At 43.9% G+C, this 18,690-nt stretch overlaps 1 long non-coding RNA gene across 1 annotated transcript in view; it reads right to left on the bottom strand.

Annotated features, from left to right (window-relative positions):
• Positions 1–18,690, bottom strand: part of LOC106839751 (uncharacterized) — a 54,822-nt gene that overhangs the window by 9,499 nt on the left and 26,633 nt on the right. Inside the window, exons 2-3 of the long non-coding RNA XR_001400214.3 lie at positions 9,817–9,883; positions 8,965–9,112 (exon numbers count right to left, since the gene is read on the bottom strand). This is a non-coding gene — a long non-coding RNA (uncharacterized lncRNA). The remainder of the gene's footprint in view (positions 1–8,964; positions 9,113–9,816; positions 9,884–18,690) is intronic.

Below are 18,690 nucleotides of genomic sequence, written 5' to 3'. Positions count from 1 at the left end.
AAACCCTGAAAGGCCTTCTAAGCCTCTCTGTACTCAGTCGGCGGAGCCCTGAATTTTTGTGCGGTTTATCTCACACCCTTTCATGCACAATATCAAGAAGTCTAGGATTATGGCGGCTGCTTCTTATTTACTACGTCTTAAGAAAATGACGTCATCAAGGTACTAAACTTCCACGATGTCCTGTGGGATGGTGAGGTGATCAATGTCTTGTTGACTAAATTTTGACAGAGAGCCAGAGCTGCTGTAGCCCTGAGGGAAAACAGCACAGGTGAGCTGCTTTCCCACCAGATGAAAGCAAAATCTTCTGGTATTATCTGCTTATCGGGAGAGAGAACAAAACATTTATCAGATGGATAACAGCATACCACGTGCTGGGGTCTCTGTTGATTTGCTGGAGTAAAGAGAACATATTTAAAAAAAGCAATTGCAATTGAAGTGTTGGCCTGTGACTAAGTTTAAGGGAACCCATTGTCATTCTCCAAAACCCATATGTCTTCTGCAATGGCCATAGTGATGAATTAAATGGGGCTATGATAGAAATCACCACCCCAGCATCTTTCAAACTTTATTTTTTTAACAGCTTGGTGAATTACTTTAAGGTAAATATCCTTGACCAACACACGACTCAAGAAATAGAACTTTGCCAGTCGCCCCAGAAGCCTCTACATGTGCCTTGTGCCAATCACAACCCTCTCCTCCTTCGAAAGTAACAGCTATCCTGACTGCTATATAGTGATCACTGCCTTGACTTTTTATGCTTTTTTCACCCAAGTGTGCATCCTTAAATATTCCGGTTTAATCAGGCCCGTTTTAAAGTGTATGTTTTCCAGTTGCTTTTAATCTAAGCTTCCCATGCCCCCTTTTATCCTTATAATTTATCTCAGCCTGTTTGAACTGTTGAGTTTCCCGAAGTCTGGATTTTTTTGGTTGCATACTCACGGAGCGTTTCAAGGTGCCCCTTTCCCTTGTGTTCCTTGAGGATTGGAAGCTGGATCCAGAGGCCTGATTGGACTCAGGGTCAGCTCCTTTGACGATACTATAGGTGACGTTGTGTTCTTTCATTAGAAGACACGATCCGTCTGATTTTCACTCTTTCTGTGATTTTAACAGCTGATGATGTTCAAGGTCTAGACCCCTTTACTTACTGGAGGTTTCACATGGTGATATGCCATCATTTTGTTTTCACATTAGCTGGGATAACTTTATAAAGGGGCACTTCCCCTTGTCTGTTATGGTTAGCCAGTTCCTATAGAATAGGCAAGATAAATGCTTGATTCTGTAGTTCAGTTAGTTCTCAAGGAAGTGGATTGGGTCCTCAGAAGGTGACCAATTGGTTGCTTTTTTTTTAATATTGTTATAAACTTATGGGTTTAAACATATTTGACGAGTTCCAATTTATTACAGTTTTGGTAGAAGCTGAAATTGTCCCATCTTTGGCTCATAGGACCCTCTCCAGGTTGGCTCCTGAATCTTTTTGACGTGACACCAGTGACCTTTGATGGCTTCCTTGCTACCTGGTGTGTCAAGATGTTCCAGGCGCATCTTGTAAGTATCCTGCCCCAGACCTGGAACTAGCCATTTCTCCCCAAATCCCTAGTTTCGTTTCATGAGAAACAGCATTTCAAAACCACAATCTGGGCTCCAGGGATGCTCTGTCCTACTAGGTCTGTCATGGGTTCTAGTTCAAACAGATATTTCCAATTTAAATTCAGGCTATAGGCTTTTTTACTTAACCTCCTCTGTAACACATCCGGATCTCCTTTCTTCCACACTGAGATTCCTGGCTCTCAAGACGTGATGGAGTCGGAATATTACATAGTTACTCATTTGCTTTGTCCCACATACACGTACGATAGCCTCAGAATAGCAATCCTAATGCTACACCATCAGTTATGACTACTGAAAATATAATTTAAAAATACCTTTCTTTTACATATGCTATTTCCATCTCCCCCATTTTTAATGGTTTTACTCTATCTTGATTGTCAAATGATGCAGCTGTTGCTACAATTTCTTCGTTTTAGTCCTCATTTGTCCTCAGTTATTCAATTAAGTATATATTTAATACCCATCCCCAGTCTTTATGTCAGAGATTTCCAGTCATTGGGATTGTCTGAAGCTCATTGGCTAAGACAATGCTATCCCATAAAATCTTCTATGATGATAGAAAGTATTCTATATTTGTACTATCCGATGTGATAGCCACTAGCACATTGAGTTCTTGAGCATGTCAGATGTAGCTAGTTTGATTGAAGAACTGAATTTTTAATTTGACTTCATTTAATTCATTAAAATTAAAATTTAAACAACCACGTGTGGCTAGCGGCTACCATACTGGTCAGCGCAGCTCTAGTTGATGTCTTCGGAAGGGCTCGTGGGAACAATTTCGCTTGAGCTCCTGCGTGTTGACAACAGTTTGTCCGCACCTTTTACACTTGTAGGTCAGTTCTGTTGTATATAAAATTCTTGGTTCACATTTTCTTCCTTTGAGCTTCTTAGGTATGTTGATCCATTTTCTTCCAGCATAAGAAATGCTGTTGTTGAAAAATCTGATGATAACGTAATTTTTTCCTTATAAGTCATGGGTGCTTTTTGCCTAGATGCCTGAAAGTTTTTTTTTTTCTCTTAAACCTCAGTAATCTTACTAGGATATGTCTTGGTGCGTCTGTAGATGCTTCATCGTAGTCAACCCCAGATGATAATTTCATTAATCGTGAATGCCACTGCATGCCGTGGACTACCTAGCTTCGCATTGTCCACTGGCAGAGAGTTCAACACTTTGCTCTAGACCAAGGACATGACCAAGTCAGTTCTCAAATCCAGTCTTTGAGGTCTCTGAGGTTTCCTGGGACCACTTGGTACCAATTCCTGTATCAGTGTCCAGTCAGGAGACAATAATGAGAACAGGGATAATTTATCATCAAAGAGAGACAATAACTTTGCAAATGGCAGAACCAGTTTAGATATCTTTTCTCAGACACACAATATGCTCTTTCAATACGTAATTTTGAATACTTTTATTTTTTTGTTTCTGGAAAGATTTTAGTATTTGGTCTGTCCGTCTGCTTTGGGTTTCTTCAGAGACTGCTATTATCTATACGCTGGATTTTCTTTGCCTTTCTTCAATATTTGTCACTTTTTTATTGTTTCTCATTTCTTTTTGAATTAAATTTTTTTTCCTTATTTTTACCCTCATTTTTAAGGCATTACTTGTATTTATTTGCTATCTTTCTCCTATAGTAATCTTCATTAAGAAAATTTTTTTCCTTGTATTGGTAATTCTTCCTTGAGTTCTGTCACCTCACTCCTGAGTTTTCCCCATCCTGATTTATGCTATTTTTCCGTCTATCATATTATCCTCCAGATCATTTGAGACAGTGCGTTACAGTCTGGTCTGTCTCTGAGTGTCCTTCTGGCATGCTTCATTGTCTGTAGGGAGATGCCACTGCTCCTTTTCCTGTTTTTTAAATAGTAAACTTTTGTGGGATTTGATCTTGACACTTTGTGTTTGCTGCTCATTTTAATGTGAATTTGGTTTTCTTGAACTTTTAAAAGGAGCTTATTTCAGACAGATTTCCTAACTTTTCAGAGCTGCCTCTTGTGTCATTTTCACATAGTGTTAAGGGACACGACGGCTTGTTTTCTGATTTCTGGCTCTAGGCCCTCCCACACTTTGATCGAGACCTTCTTTTCCATTTGCTCTGTGGCTCCTGTCCTGCTCAAGTTTATTTCTATCCCCACAGTTTCTCCTGTGGGGTTCTGCCATGGGAGGGAGCCTGGCCGGGTCTGTCTTTAGAGTTCAGCGGGGTTGGACGGCTCCAGCCCATTAGGCCTTACCCCTCACCCCGACACTCACGCACTTGTGGAGTTTCCGCTGTTTTCTCCGATGGCCTGCTGCACTGTTGGTCAGGGTGTGTTGCCTTCTGGAGGGATTTTCAGTTCAGCAGTTGCGTTGCTGTCTTCTCTGATTTCTCCAGCACAGACGCAGATGATGTGCAGATCTCGTTCCTACTGGGGTTCTTCCCCGCTCACTGGTATTACGGGGTTTGTGGGGATAACTTACCATCTAGTTCTGTTGGAAATATTGGTCATATTTGTTCTTAAGTCAGTTTTTATGTGTATTTTCGTGTGGGGATTTGATGAGACCCAAAATTATGCTGCCACTATCGTCCCCTCTCAAGTCTTTGATGGTGATATTAATATGTAATTCCCTCAGGGACGTGCGTGATATTGTTTTTGATTCAGTGTTTGCTTCACTTCACTTGTCTCTTCCTTTCATGATAAAGTAACCCACCACTTGCCAAGTGTCATTACAACTTTGTCTTCTGGAAAGGGAAAATAACCACAGAATGGGTTCATGGACTTTCTTGGCCTATTTGCAAGATGGGTTCCGGCCAAACAGCATGTGTCACTCTATCCTCCTAAGTTCTTACTCGTAGTAGCGGATCTCAGTTATCTTTTGTGTCCCTAAGGATTAATACTAGCTAAGAACCAGTGTCCAGGGATATCCCAAAAGTCTGGGTAAAGTTTTCTCAGTGCACATTACTTTGGCAAATGGCTTTAGTTTCCTTAAGGAGACAAAGAGGAAGCTTACAATTCACACTTGGGACAGTGCCACGGGGTCCTTCCTCGTGGGTACCTGGCTTCTTTGTTCAGTGGGCTCACATGTAAAGTTTCTGGGAATCTGACTTTCCGCTGAGGCAACTCAAATCAGCCCCTCATTCTCCAGATTTTTTTCTTCTTTACTTTTCGGCTGCCCATCCGCTTCACTCCTAGGAATCCCGTGATAAATAATCTCATTCTTACAGGTCACACCATTCTGATTATCACTGTATTCCTGCTGCTCATGTGGTAACCAGTGATTGCGACTGTGTGGCCTCTGCCACTCCAGATTCCTGTCATCACTGAACTCAGAAAGCCCATTTCACTAGCAGCATCTCCTACACAGGGTAGAAGCGACAGTGTTTTAGAGGATAATGGTGCTTCGGCCTCAGATGTATTCCTTTGTGTCTTAGTGAAGGGAGCATTCTTGAGGCCTCTTGGCAAACACAGATGGTGAATGAACAGGCCATACATAATAATCCCATTTCAACATTATTATCTCCCAAGTCTCTGTTTTTCCCCTCTATATTATATCCAGGAATCTCTTCATTCCAATCTCGCTTGGAGTAGGTGTAGTTTTCAGTTATCAGTTGGCAAGCAGAAGCCTTCTCTTGAATTAGATCACTGAATTAAAAAGCTCTAGTAAATGTCATGCAGTCAGTGACCCTGTGGATGGCAGAGCAGAACCCTACCCATCTTTCTGAGCCATCCTCTCACCCTCTGGTGCTGTATTAGAACAATGTTCTGCTGCTATTCATAGAGTTTTTGTGGCCAATTTTTCCAGAAACGAGTGACTAGGTCCTCCTTCCTAGTCTCTCTTAGTCTGGAAGCTCCGCTGAAACCTGTCTACCATGGGTGACCCTGCTGGTATTTGAAATACCAGTGGCAGAGCTTTCAGCATCGCAGCAACACGCAGCTGCTTCAGTGTGACAACTGACAGTGTGGTTCCATGATGGGGACAGGGACCTGGGCTGTGGCAGTGAGAGTGCCAAATCTTAACCACTAGACCACCAGGGCAGCTGGTCAATGCACACATGTTGATACTTACTTCTCATTGGTCTAGCCCTTCCCCCACCTGAATCCATTATCACACATACTCCCTGGGCTCCTACAGATAGCAATAAGCAGGGAGTTACAAATCTTTAAATAGTAAACTCTCTTTGCTTGTCTCCCTGAGACATAATGGAATTTGACTTTTTTAATTCTGTCTACAGACAATGAAAACTGCTATGGTGGAACATGAGGCTCAGGGCCTCCTCTTGAAGGTGGATACCTCAGGGAAGGCCCTTGCAAGGTGTCCACCCAAGGCAGAGCCAGCTTTATCAGATGGGAGAGGACTACTGCTTCTGGCAAGTGAGCCTAGTGGATCTTGCAGACTCTACGGACTCGTACTCATCTGAATTTACCCAAACGTTCTCATCTCAGTTCTCAGGGTTGCATTCTTTTCTAATCAAGGTCTATCTTGACCATGAAAGACCTGGGGAGGCTGTGAATTCAATTTAATTTCTAACTCAAAAATCACATGGTCAGCCTTGGCATCTAGCTTTTGGACATGTCATCCCACTGGTTTTAAGAGATTAGAGATTGATGGCAGTTATAGAAACTCCCCAATCCTTTAATTTTGCCTAGAGCTTAGAATTTAAAGAAATGTAAAGACCTGAGTTTATAGCTTGAAGAAAAGCTTTTCAGGGCTTCAGAAGCATTCAGCCTGCCCCACCGTCCTTGTCTGCCCCATTCCTACAATACTCACCTACCAGGAGGCTTGCCTCCGGTAGGCATTTAATTTAAGTCCTCGAAAAATGTGATAATTTAAGTAACTGTATTTGCAACTGAGCCACAGACTGTCAGCTCTCATTTTTCAGTGGGAACTGAGTCACCTCTGCTTTCAAATCCAACCGAATCAGGTAACCACCCCCAAGTCCTTATTGCTGAGAGTCTGTTGTCTAAGATCACTTGCAGTTTCACAAACTCTATGGGTCAGGGCTCAGTAAAGGAGAGAGAAAACACCCTAGGTATTTTAAACCTGAAGGATTTTATATAGGAAATGGGTGCTGTAAAAATGGTTGGAAATGCTAGAGTAGCACAAATCAGGAGACAACCACTGACACTGTGAAGTTCAGAGCTCATCATCATAGACGCTGTTCAGAGATCAGGGGTGGGGATCAGGAAGCCACCCCCTCTGTCACCATTGAAACTTTCTGGACACCCATAAGGTATTGACCAGCACTGAGTCTGGCCATCATTGTCCCTCACCTGCTTTTTGACATTCATGTGTTCATGAGCTTACTTGTTAGCAGAAGCAGCAACAGGACGATACCTCTGTCCATATTTGTCTTCCAACACTTTTATGACTGTATTGATTGGCAGAACCTGGTTTGCATACAGACCATAGCTGCAAGAGAGTCTGGGAGATGTTGTTTTTAACTTTCTAGGCTCTCCAAGGAGGTGAGGATGGATCTCTGCCATACGTCGAAAAACTAAATACTTTTTTGTTTTTTGCTTATGTTAGTCAGTTTCTGTTGCTTCATGCAAGATGGGAGATAAACTGTAGTGAGGTGAAGATTTAATGGAAATGAGGCTATATAAACAGCAAAAATAGTATACTCTTTCAAATAAGTTGTATATGAAGAGGAGAGGGATGAGATGGTAAGCAGTGGGAGAATTCAGAGGAAGGGGATAGTTTCTATTTAGGCATTGTTATGGACTGAGGGGGAGGGAAGAGAAGAAGAGGTTGGTTGAGGATTTAGGACACCAGGGGCAATTGATCATACAAGGTCTGGAGGAGGTGGGAAGGGAGGAGTCAAGATTATAGGGATCAGTGTTGCCCCAAACAGAAGCAAGAGCAGCTCTACTCTACAGAGAGTCCTGCCAGGACCTTGAACACTCAAACATCTAACACACGTGAGAACCCTGGTGATGTGAGAGATCAGGGCGCAGGATCACAGGTGTGCACATGCCCGCATCAGCTGTTCAGGAGCGGTTTGTGTAAAACCGGTGGCTAGATGTGGGTGTCGTTTCAGCTTATTCAAATGAAGGACTTATTTTGGAGAATCTCATTTTCAAATACTTCAAACTGCTTGTTGTCAGATGTTTACTTAGGACAGATAAACTGCTACCTGCATGGTGTGACATACGCGCGCTGTTCCACAACCCTCTGGGAGCAGTGTTCTCTCTTGACCAAAGCTGGATTAATGACCAGTCAGGACTCCACACTGCTCTGCTCATGCCTGGTTCTTTCAGAGTCCCCTGTTCTGCCAGTCTGCAGATCTCCTGACTTAACTCTAGCATGGCTGATGTGGCTCTTTGTAAGCCTGACAAGAAAGTTAGCTTTGGTTGGGAAAAATAACACAATAATGAGGTTACATCCACTGTAGAAATGTCTAACCTTAGGAGTGAATGTGATACAAACATATTCATAGGTTACACAAAATTTTGAACTAGGTGATGATGTGGATCAAGGCTGCCCAAGGGAGAGAAGCCCAAAGCATCTTGGCCTACATATTGATCATCCTCTGGGACATATAGAATGTCCTGACCTGATCCAATCTGATTCTTATCTAAAGTTATAGGACCACCTGATAACCAGACCCCACCTGCGCTGATACAATTTTAAGGACTTTTTAACATGATCTTGCCTTTGTCTTGTAAAGAAATAACTCATAGACCTATGCCTTATAAATTTAGCCCTGCCCTCAACCCATTGCAGCTCTTCACTGCCCATGGGTCCTGTCCCCATGCCTGCAGCTCTTCCTGCCCACGGGTCCTGTCCCCATGCTGCAGCTCTTCTCTGTCTGTGGGTCCTGTCCCCATGCCTGCAGCTCTTCCTGCCCAGGGGTCCTGTCCCCATGCCTGCAGCTCTTCACTGCCCAGGGGTCCTGTCCCCATACTATTTTCTGAATAAAAGAGCACTACTAACCAGAACTTGAGAGTCCAAGAAATCTTTCCTTCGACTCCTCGGCTCGCCGAGCCCACATCAGGTGACACAAAAAAGACCCAAAATGGATAATGAGGGCAGAATGCAACCTGCCCTCATGTCTGTCTTTGCTGGGTTGTAGGTTTAGAGCTCCCAGGCACGGGCATTTGTGTGTCAGGGAACGTGGAGAGCAGGGGAGGTCAGCTCTCACGCTGTGGATGGCACTGAACCTTCCCAGGGGGTGGCAGAAGGGTGGACGTGGGGCAGATGCCTGAGCCAGTGCTGCTTCGGAGGGAACCTTCTGAGGGAGAGTAAGAGGATTTCCAGGGTCCCTCCCTCTTCCTTTTCTTTGGGCAGCCTTTGTGTCAAGTCACTTGGGTGGGCCCGAAACTGTCCCATAGCATCTCACCCTCACTGCCCTACACACGCACCATCCTAAATAAACCTACCATCCAATTAAGAGTGATTTGTGCAAACGTAATGCAAACGTGCCTTCAAGACGTCCCTCTTCAACCAGCACTTGCCCAGGCTCTTCTTGTGCAGACGGTCTGGGGCTGCGATGGTCTTTGGTTGCACACACATGTTCTGATGCTTGTTCTGAAAACAAAGTTGACAAACACTTTCCCACAATATGTTAAAACTCTTGCCTGCAATTCCTCTTTCTGCCTCGTGCAACCCCACAGGCTGAATGCCTTTCACTGCCTCTATTTGCCAACAGCCCCTATTCTCTTACCCAGCCAAACCTAGGACCCTTTCTGCTCATCTTTGGAGATGAATCCGACCTGTGTCCCTTTCTTCTGGGGCTCTGCAAGGTGACTGGCTCGCAAATTTAATTAACTAATGCACAGTAAAGTCCGGTTGGCCTCAGGCATCCTCTCTGAGGATAACATTTGCATGTTAAATGAAGCTCCTTAGACTGTCAAGCTCAGCAAGCAGTTTATAGATCATCAGGACAAATGCGCTGATTTCACAGAGGCCTCGCAGGACTCGCTGGAGGCCGCGGGCCAGGAAGGGGCAGAGCCAGGACCAGACCCGGTTTGGAGTCATATGCACCCTGCACAAGCTCTCACAACATCCCTAGTTAATAAAATAATTTTCAGAGAGAAAGAATAAATACACAATTCAGAATTGTGTATTTATTTAATGTTCAACATACATTTGCCTACAAAGTGATCACTCCTTACCCAGAATTCCTATTCTCATGTGTTTATCTCAGTGGTGTGCTTAGCACGGAAAGCTGCAACTGTTTCTACTGTGTGTCTCCCCAGCTGGACTCTGAGCCCCCAAGGACAGGGACTTACCTTCTCTTGTCGTTGTATCCCAGCACCCAGGGTATGGCAGGACAGAAAGGGTGTTCCACATTCGCTGCTGAAAGAATGAACGGGCATGTGAATGACGGCCGGGCACAGGACGGACCCCGGGGCAGCACACCCACACGGTTCTGACAAAGTCACTCCACTGCCCGGGCATCTTTCCTAACACTCCTGAAATCACATCAGATGCTCACCTTCCTCCTCAGTTTCCTCTTAAGGCTGGTTGCTGGTTTAAATAACTTTTTCTTTTGTGTCCTTTGACTGTCACACTCTGATACCGTGGCCTCTCTGGTTTCTTCTACTCCATGAGATTTCTTTTCCTCATGAGGCAATCCCCTTCCTATTGCAAGACTGAGCAATGACATACTTAAAGAATACCATGTTAATCCAGTCTGGTTTTTTTTTTTTTTTCTCAGCTAGGGATAAAAAAAAGAACCTTTGAAGAGCCTTTAAATCAACAGAAATTTCAAATTTTCTGAACATAAAGAGGCAGAGTGCAGAGCGAATTTGACTCTTGGAAGAAGCCCTCAGCCTCCCAGCATTCAGGTACACATGCCGCCTCTTCACCATGCTTGTGTCACACGCACCCACAGCGCCGAGGTCAGGGGTGCCAGGTGATTCATATCACCCTGTTGAGAAAGCATTTCTTTTCTACGTGGTTGATTTCCAGTGGGGAGACTAATTAAATATTAAAAGCTGTGGGAGATGTTTTCCATAATTATAGTAGCTGTATGTACCAATGGTGTGTCTACATGCAGAGTGGAATAATATGGTGTTAATCCATTTTCATTCCCATACAAATATATAGGTTTTTTCAGCCTGACCTTCTCTGCTCAAGCCTGTCTATGGCTGCTTATTACCCGACACTGCTGCCCTCGTAGATCCTTCGCTCCTGTCTCCACCATGATCTGAGAGACTGCTGTCCCACATTTTTGTGCCTCTCTGGTTTCTGGCTCTTATTCTCGATCATCTCCAGTTATTTCTGCCAATTCCTACTACTTATGTTATTTATAGAATAAACTCATTTTGTGTCATCAATATGACCCCTGCCCGGTTAGTTGAGTGCTTAGCTCTTGGGGTTTGGGGGGAACCACGTCTTGCAGATGTTTATAATCCCAGTGGTATCTGGGCATTCTTGCCCCTCAACATCTTGCCAAGATTAACCTGAACCACATTCCATACCCCACAGAAGTTCTAATGCCCTCCCCAGTGCTTGTGCAAATTATCAGGGACCTTCATTTCTTCTTTTTTTTTTAAATTGAAGTATAATTAACATATAACATTATATTAGTTTCAGATGTACAGTGTAATGATTCAATATTGTATATATATTGCAAAATGACCCTTAATTTCTTGTAGTCATCTCTGAATCCAGTCTCATATTTCTACTTAATTCTTATTCTCCATTCTGCCTTTTTGTGGCTGGTCATTTCTCTTCTTCACTTTGGCATAGGCTTCGAAAGAATTCAAACACACACATGCATACACACACACGATACGTACACGCATACATGTGCGCGAGTGTGTGTCTGGTAAGACATGTGGGAGATACAACATTGTAGACAGAGTCAAAGGACACCTAGATGGACCTCTCCTTGAAACTTCCTCCAGCCCCACCTGCCTGCTCACAGTTTCCTTCTCCACCCCTTCTCGCTCCTCTGCCCCTTTCCTCTCAGGAACAAAAGGACTGTCTCAAATTCTTCCAATATCTATGTCCCAATCTCACCTTTTCCACCCTATTCCAAACCCCCTAATGCCTGGCTTTTCTTTGTAAATGCAAGAACTCTGTCAAAGCTTCCAAATCACTGTGTGTAGCAGCACCTACCACCACATCCTTTCACAATCCTCCCCATTCTCTGCTGGGGGTGGTCATGCCCGGTTTTGGCTCTTTCATTACACTTAATTTTCAAACAGAAACTATAAAATACTTCCAGATTTTTCTAACCACTCAAGAGCACATAAGCAGGACAGTTCTAATTTTTGCTTTTATTTTTATTTACATGTTTATCTTTTGCTGTAAAAATACATCACACTTTCAGTGATTTTGGATTTTTGACCTTAAGAAATAATTGAAAGGAAAAATTTCAGAAGCATCCTCGCTAACCTTGCTAAATATTTATATGAGTTAAGTGGATTCAAGCAGGATTATTTCCAATGCAAAGAACCTTGAATTGTTTTTAGTATATAAAATGCTATGACTTTCACGTGTATGTTGAAAGAGGATTAGATTTGCTGTGCTTAAAAATGAAGAAATAACTTTGAATAGGACATTTACTTTATACGGAGAAAACATTTCAAAATCAAATCAAATTTGTTCATTAAAAAAAAGAAACTAACCTTTTATTCTCCAAAAACCAAGCAAGGGGACGAATCTACTAATAGGTTGGAAGCCCTACATCTTTCCACTTGAGGCAGAGTCCTCAGTAGCTCCACACTCTTGGACTCACCCAGACAAGACCTGAAGGGAGGAAAACCGCTTCTCAGACTCCTTCACCCACCACCACAGGCTCAAGCGCAGTCAGTCAAGGCTCCTTCTGCCCAGCCCAGTGTGGGACGAGAGCTCCTAAATCTTTGGTGAATTGGACCAGGAGTGATGGCTTTGCTGATGAGAGCTTTCCTAACTTTAGGTTCATTTAACACTTAAACTAGCAAAATAAGAACACGACCTGGAGTCTTTCCAAGTGTTTACAGATGAATAGACATTTCAGGCGCTTGCTGACTAGGAAAATATTGTTTAAAGAGGAACCCCACGTAGACACAGGTGGTGTGGCCTCTACATCAAGATGCAAGACGTGAGTGCTCTGTTGATGAACGGCAGACACTGAGCAGTTCTGAGGGCAGAAGAGATCCCCTTTACACAGAGGCACCTCGTAACCCTTTGCTGAGTTATTTGTTCATCCACATAACATGTTTTTGTTGAATCCGACGTGCCAGTTACTGTGATTCAGGGGGGACACAAATTCCAAATAAGTTTTAGTCAGGATTCTTGGTTGCAAGTATCAGAATGTAACCCAAATACTTTAACCCCAAATGGGAGTTTACTGGCTTGTATAACTGGGAAATGCAGAATGTGCTTGCTTTTTATATGCTAGATCCAGAGGCTAACTTCTGTTATTTGGCTCTATTTCCATATTCATGACCGTGTATCCCTCTCTAGGGTTAGTTTGACTCAATTCCATGGACATGCTCCCTACGTGAGATGGGAAAAATGACTGTTGGTGGTCTGGGTCGTCTCCCATTCAATCCAAAAGAATATGAGGGACCTTCTCTTTCCAGGATCCGGGTATTAACACCATGGAAAGACTGTGGCAAATCCCATGCCCGGGCTCTGATTGGTCATTGTTGTCAAGAGGATATGGCACCAGGACTTGCCTGGGTCCCATGCCCAAGCCTGTAGCAGCAGGCAGACAGGGCACCGTGTGAACCACAGGGATGAAGGGGTGGTACTTCCCTGACGGAAAGGATGGTTCCGGGCAGACAGATACAGCTAATGCCCGTGGTGAAAGACTTAGTGCCTTCCTCCAGAACTCTGAGTGTGGCGAAGGGGAGGCTGCCAGGGCGAGACGGGTGCTAACATGGAACAGAGAAGCACCTTGTGAGCACAGAGTGGGGACCTGCAGCTCAGACTGATTTCCCTTGGCGAGTCTTGATGGGACAAAGGGTATCAGGTGAACAGGGGAGTGCAGAAGAGATTTCTGCGCGGTAGAAACAGCACAACAAAAGCAAGGAGAGGACGGAAGAAAGGGCCACTTGAGGAACTAAATAGTTTGAAATGGCTGGAATGCAGCATGTTCCTTGGGAGTTTTGGGAGAAAGTGTTAAAGAAGTGTCAGAGGCCAGATTCTGAGGATGTACATGACTCAAAGGGTCTAAAGTATTTAAAGTTGGAGAGTGATTTGTTCAAGCTTTTGTTTTATGGCAGGACGTGGGGCAGAGATCAGACGGGGTGTGGGCTGGACGGAGAGACCTATCGCAGGAATCCGGGTGAGAAACGGTGAAGACCATTGTCTTGTAGTTAGATATTTAGGATGTTTCTTGTTTTTGTAAATTAGAACTATCTTATGATAAACATCCTTGTGGGCAAATTTTATCAGCATTTTTTAATTATTTCTTTAGATAAATTTTTAACAGTAAAATTTTGGATCAAAATATATCAATATTTAAAACAATCCCTGATTCACATAGCCAAATTATTTTCTAGAATAAGTTCATCAACTTATATTCTCATCAAATTATATGAGAATAATTATCATCAAATTGCATGAGAATGATTAATTTTCAGGATACTTAAGCGTATGTCAGCTTAAAAACTGTACTGGTGGTTTTTTGGGTAACTTTATTGAATGTCTAGATAAGTTGGAGAGTAATTTATATTTTAATGATATTTAAACTTCCAACAGACTATCTCTCTCCACTTATTCCTGTGCTATTTTTCACTCCTTTAAATTTTCAAAGTTTTCGTCTATGGTAAATTACACAAATTTCTTGTTAAGTTCATTCCTAGGTGTTATAATTCCCACTAATGTTGAGAATGTGTATTTTCCCATTGTACTTTCTAATTAGCTATCTCTGCTACATAAGAAAGCTACTGATTTCAAAACGTTTATTTTTTTTTTAACTCTCCTTCTCATATTGTGAAGGAACCTTAAAAAAGGAAGAAATGATTTGACTGTTTTTCAACAAGCCTTGCAATTTACTCTCCTCTAAATTTTGCTCATGTGGTCTGGCTGCCCTGGAAGCCCTCCCAATGCTTTCTCGCCCAGAAAAATCTCAACAGTGAGGAAGGGACTGTGGTGCTGCCACGACTCCTCTGCATGGAGAATGCAGGTTCTGGGACCACAAGAGGCATCGGCCAGCTCTGCTCAAGACCCTTGCCAATGCTCAAGCTCTGTGACATCTCTGCAGCTGCCAATGCCAGCCAACAAAGAGGAGAAGAAGTGCCTGGTCATACCTCCTACCTGCTGGCTCCCTTGGAGGTCCAAGCATCTCCCTTCTTGGCCCTCTCCACCGGTCTCCTGGTTCAAGCCAAAAGTTAAGCCCCTCCTGTCATCCATATTCTCTGCTATGGTTGTGGCGTTTACCTCCTGTCTTTCAGCTCCAAAGCCACTCCTCTATGTTCTGTTTTGTGATTGCTGGGGTTAGGGTCTGCAAACTATATTTCTGAGAAACACTTGCCAGTTGGCGTCCCATTAGCTGGTGGATTGCCAATGGGAAGAACTGGAGGCAGACTGGGAGACAGAAGGAAGAAGAAGGGACTTTTCAGTTTCTACTGTTGGTGTCACTACAGCAAAATAGCAACAAGGATCTGTAAATCTGACCTTGCTCCTTGAAAACTTTTTAGTGACTCCCCATTCATTCATTCGCTCAGTAACAAATTTATTCACTCCAAGAATTGCTCAGGTCAAAAGCTTTGTCATCAAAGAAGACTCTTCAACTCACAGGCATCAAGTCCTATGGGCAGCAGCTTCAAAATATATTCTGAACTCGATCACTTCTCAACACTTCCCCTTCGTAACCCTGGTCCAAGGCATCAGCACGCCTCATAGGGACCAGTGAAATAGCCCCAGTCTTCCTGTTTTCTCTATTGCTTCTCTATTGTCATTTCTCCACAGGGTCACCAGAATAATTTTTTTTAAGTGTATATCAGATCATGTTTCTATAGAAAATGAAATGTGACAACAGTTTAATGATTGGGGAAGACTATTCCAGATAGAGGGAATAGCAAGTACAAAGGGCCTGTGTTGGGAGCACCTTTGGAGTGTTGGAGGAACAGAGGAGCCGTCGGAAGACTGTGTCATAGTGAACACAGAGGACCATGGTGGGGATGGGGTCCTGAGGCCTTGCATCTTTCTTCCTCCTGGCCCTCCCTTCCCCCATCCCCAGCTTGATCTCCAGTTTCTGGCTCCTACACTGTGTGAGCGAGGGAGGGGAGGAGAGAGGAAGGTCAGGAAAAGCCTTGTTTGAATTGGTTCTATCACAAGCTGGTCTCATGCTCTTGGGCCTGAGAGATGTTTCAAGCTGTCTCTTTCTCTAGTGGAGTGCTTTCCAGGGCTCTTCTGGAGGTTCCCAGTTGGGCCCTCCAATTCAAACTCAATGCACATTTTCCTCTGGCTTGATTGTTCTTCTTTCTGCAGACCCTGGTTCAACAGGGGCCGCTTTCTGTGGGTCACACTTGTTGGAGTCCCCTCACCCGAGAAGTTGAATTGGACGGAACTTAAGAAGTCTGCAGCTCAGCTCCTCTTCAGCATTGCCCATATCTGATCCACGGGAAATCCTCATTTCTCGTCCCATCAAACTAAGGGTGTGCAAGACTTTCCCCAACTCAGCAACCCTCTCCTGATTCCACCGTCAAAGTGACCAGTCATCCCATTGCTCAACTCCTAGATTTCCCAGCAGGAGTCAGAATACAGGCCATGGTTGTGTCTGCCAACATGTTGCTCTCGCTATGTGGCCCAATGGAAGCCCCCTTCACTTGGCTTGAAATAAAGATGGTAGATCCCTCCTTCAGCATCTCCCCATCTTTCACCAACTCACACACTCGCCCCTTTATAGGAAGGTGTAGGAACCCAAAGCACCGTTCCAACAGTTCTAGATTATACATGCCAACTAGAAGAGAAGGCAGTCAATTTTAAGGTCACTGGGTGTATTTTCTACTTAGTTGTTTCAAAGTTAGGAAGAATCACTTATCCAGTTAGTGGCAACATGAGACAGTGACCACTCTTTCCTAAGACAGATGAAAAAGATGATGTTGGGAAAATAATTCTGACCCTAATTTAAGAGATGTGCTATAAAAATAATGAGTCAGTATTTCAAATGACACACCTAAGGAGATGCACTGGCCAATCATACAGCTTTTGTCGCTAAGAGGGGCCTCTGTAACATAGACCAAGGAAGAGGGCCCCTTGCTCACAGTCACCTCTATCTAAGAACGTTCGTGTCACCAGGGAAACCCCTTGGTCAGAGAGTGTTAGATGGAAGAACAGTAGAGCTCCCTCGGGCAGTCGTTGTTGTTGTTTTCCCTGTATGAATGAGGAACATTTATTTACTTGACAGATATTTTTTGAGCAGCCCCACGTGTCAGGAGCTGAAGAGAGAACAGTAAAGAAGATGCCAAGAAGGAGCTTATTATAACCCCGTAGGAGATAGCAAAGCTGCTGATTTTAGTGTCACCTTGCTTTTGAACGAGCCAAACAAGATGCCTGAGGAAATCTGCAGCAGGATTGGTAGTATTTCTCAGAGGAACTTGCCCTGAGGGACAGTGATTTTGTATTTTACCACATAATATACAGGCTACCAGACATTCTGAATTCAAAAGCCTGGGGAAAATGGAAGAAAAACTAGAAAGAAATAGGAATCACTGGGAAAAAATGTCAGATTAGTAATAATGCCACAAATTATCAGTAATAATTATAATTTTTGTAAGTAACATTTATCAGGCACTTACTATACGCCAGACTCTATGCCAAGCACTTTCATGGGTTATATTATTTAATTTTCACAATAACACTTTTAAATAAGTATATTATCCTCATTTTACAGACAGGGAATTTGAGGCACAGCTGGCAGGCGATGGATTTGAAACTGGCGGTCTGAGCCTTCACCACCGTTCCCCGCACGCTGGGGTGGAAATGCACTGCACAGCTGCCCTCCCGCGTAAACTTTCCCATGGAGTCAGTCGCAAATGGGATCCGTCCTCAGGGGATGTTGGTATCTTGGTCACCAGGGAAAGGCTCCTGGCACCCAACTTGATTTTGTGATTTGTCATGTGGTTAAATAATCAGACTCTACTAGATTTTCTCCTAGAACACATTTATTCCACTAATATTATCACCCTCACATGCTTTGCCTTTTGGAGATCAGTGACATCGTGGTGTAAGCTTTCCTCTTACTTGTCTTAAATGAAATCGCACTGAAAGCAGGAGGGCATTGGAAGCCATTGTCACTGAAACCAAAGTGGGTTCCCTCCCGGCGAGTTAAATCAGACACTCCCCCAGAAGCAGTTGTCTCACAAAGAAAGGTACATTTGCGGCAAATAGGAGACCATGAGGAGTCATTTCCAGAGTCGTGGGCTCCCTGAACAATGGGAAGCAGGGACATTTATTTGGGATGGGGGATGAGTGTTAAAAGGGAGAGGTGGGTATTCGCTTGTGCAGGCTTAGCTGGAAAACATGCTTCAACGAACACTGCAGGTGATGGTAACAAGGCCTAAGCTCCTCCTGGAGAGATCTTAGCATTAAAAATAAGGCAAAGGTCACAGGTGTAGCTCTTATGGTGAGGTCTGGTCTGGTTTAGGGAGGTTGGTGACGGCATGCCTTAACATAACAAAAGGAAAAAAACAATTTGGAAAAAACAACAGTTAAATGCTCCCAAACCCACCCTTGAGTTCCTGGGGCAACTGGCCAGTGACAGCAGGAGCTTGAGGGGATTGTCCAGGTGTGTGGCACATCCAAGCTGTCCTGAAGGTTCTCACTGCCCGTGGGATATGTGAGCCCCAAATGCAGGGCCCCTCCAGGCGGCGTCTCTCCCCACAGCGGCACATCCTCTCGGACAATACACGAGTGGTTCTGAAACCCTCCCTTCGAGAAGCGGAAAGAAGCCCGGGTTCCAGGGGAGGTGCTGAGCGCCCACCACTCGCTCTGGGCCATGCGGGGTCGAATTTCAGGAATATCTGCAGGACCTCACGCTGAGAGGAAGTCCCCCGAGTGGAGCCAGCTTCCTGGAAAACAACTGGATATGGTCTTCGTCTTCATTATAGTTTCCACAGACTAAAAAAAAGTTGTTTATGAAACAAAAGCCGCGTATGATTTGGTATGGTAACGTGATTTAGGATTTTGTTTTTGCACAGCGGAAACCAGGGCCGATG

Source organism: Equus asinus, chromosome 16, assembly GCF_041296235.1.
Source record: "Equus asinus isolate D_3611 breed Donkey chromosome 16, EquAss-T2T_v2, whole genome shotgun sequence".
NCBI classification, from domain to species: Eukaryota; Metazoa; Chordata; class Mammalia; order Perissodactyla; family Equidae; genus Equus; species Equus asinus.
Note: the sequence above shows the minus strand (reverse complement) of the source record. Positions and strands in the feature narration are given on the sequence as shown.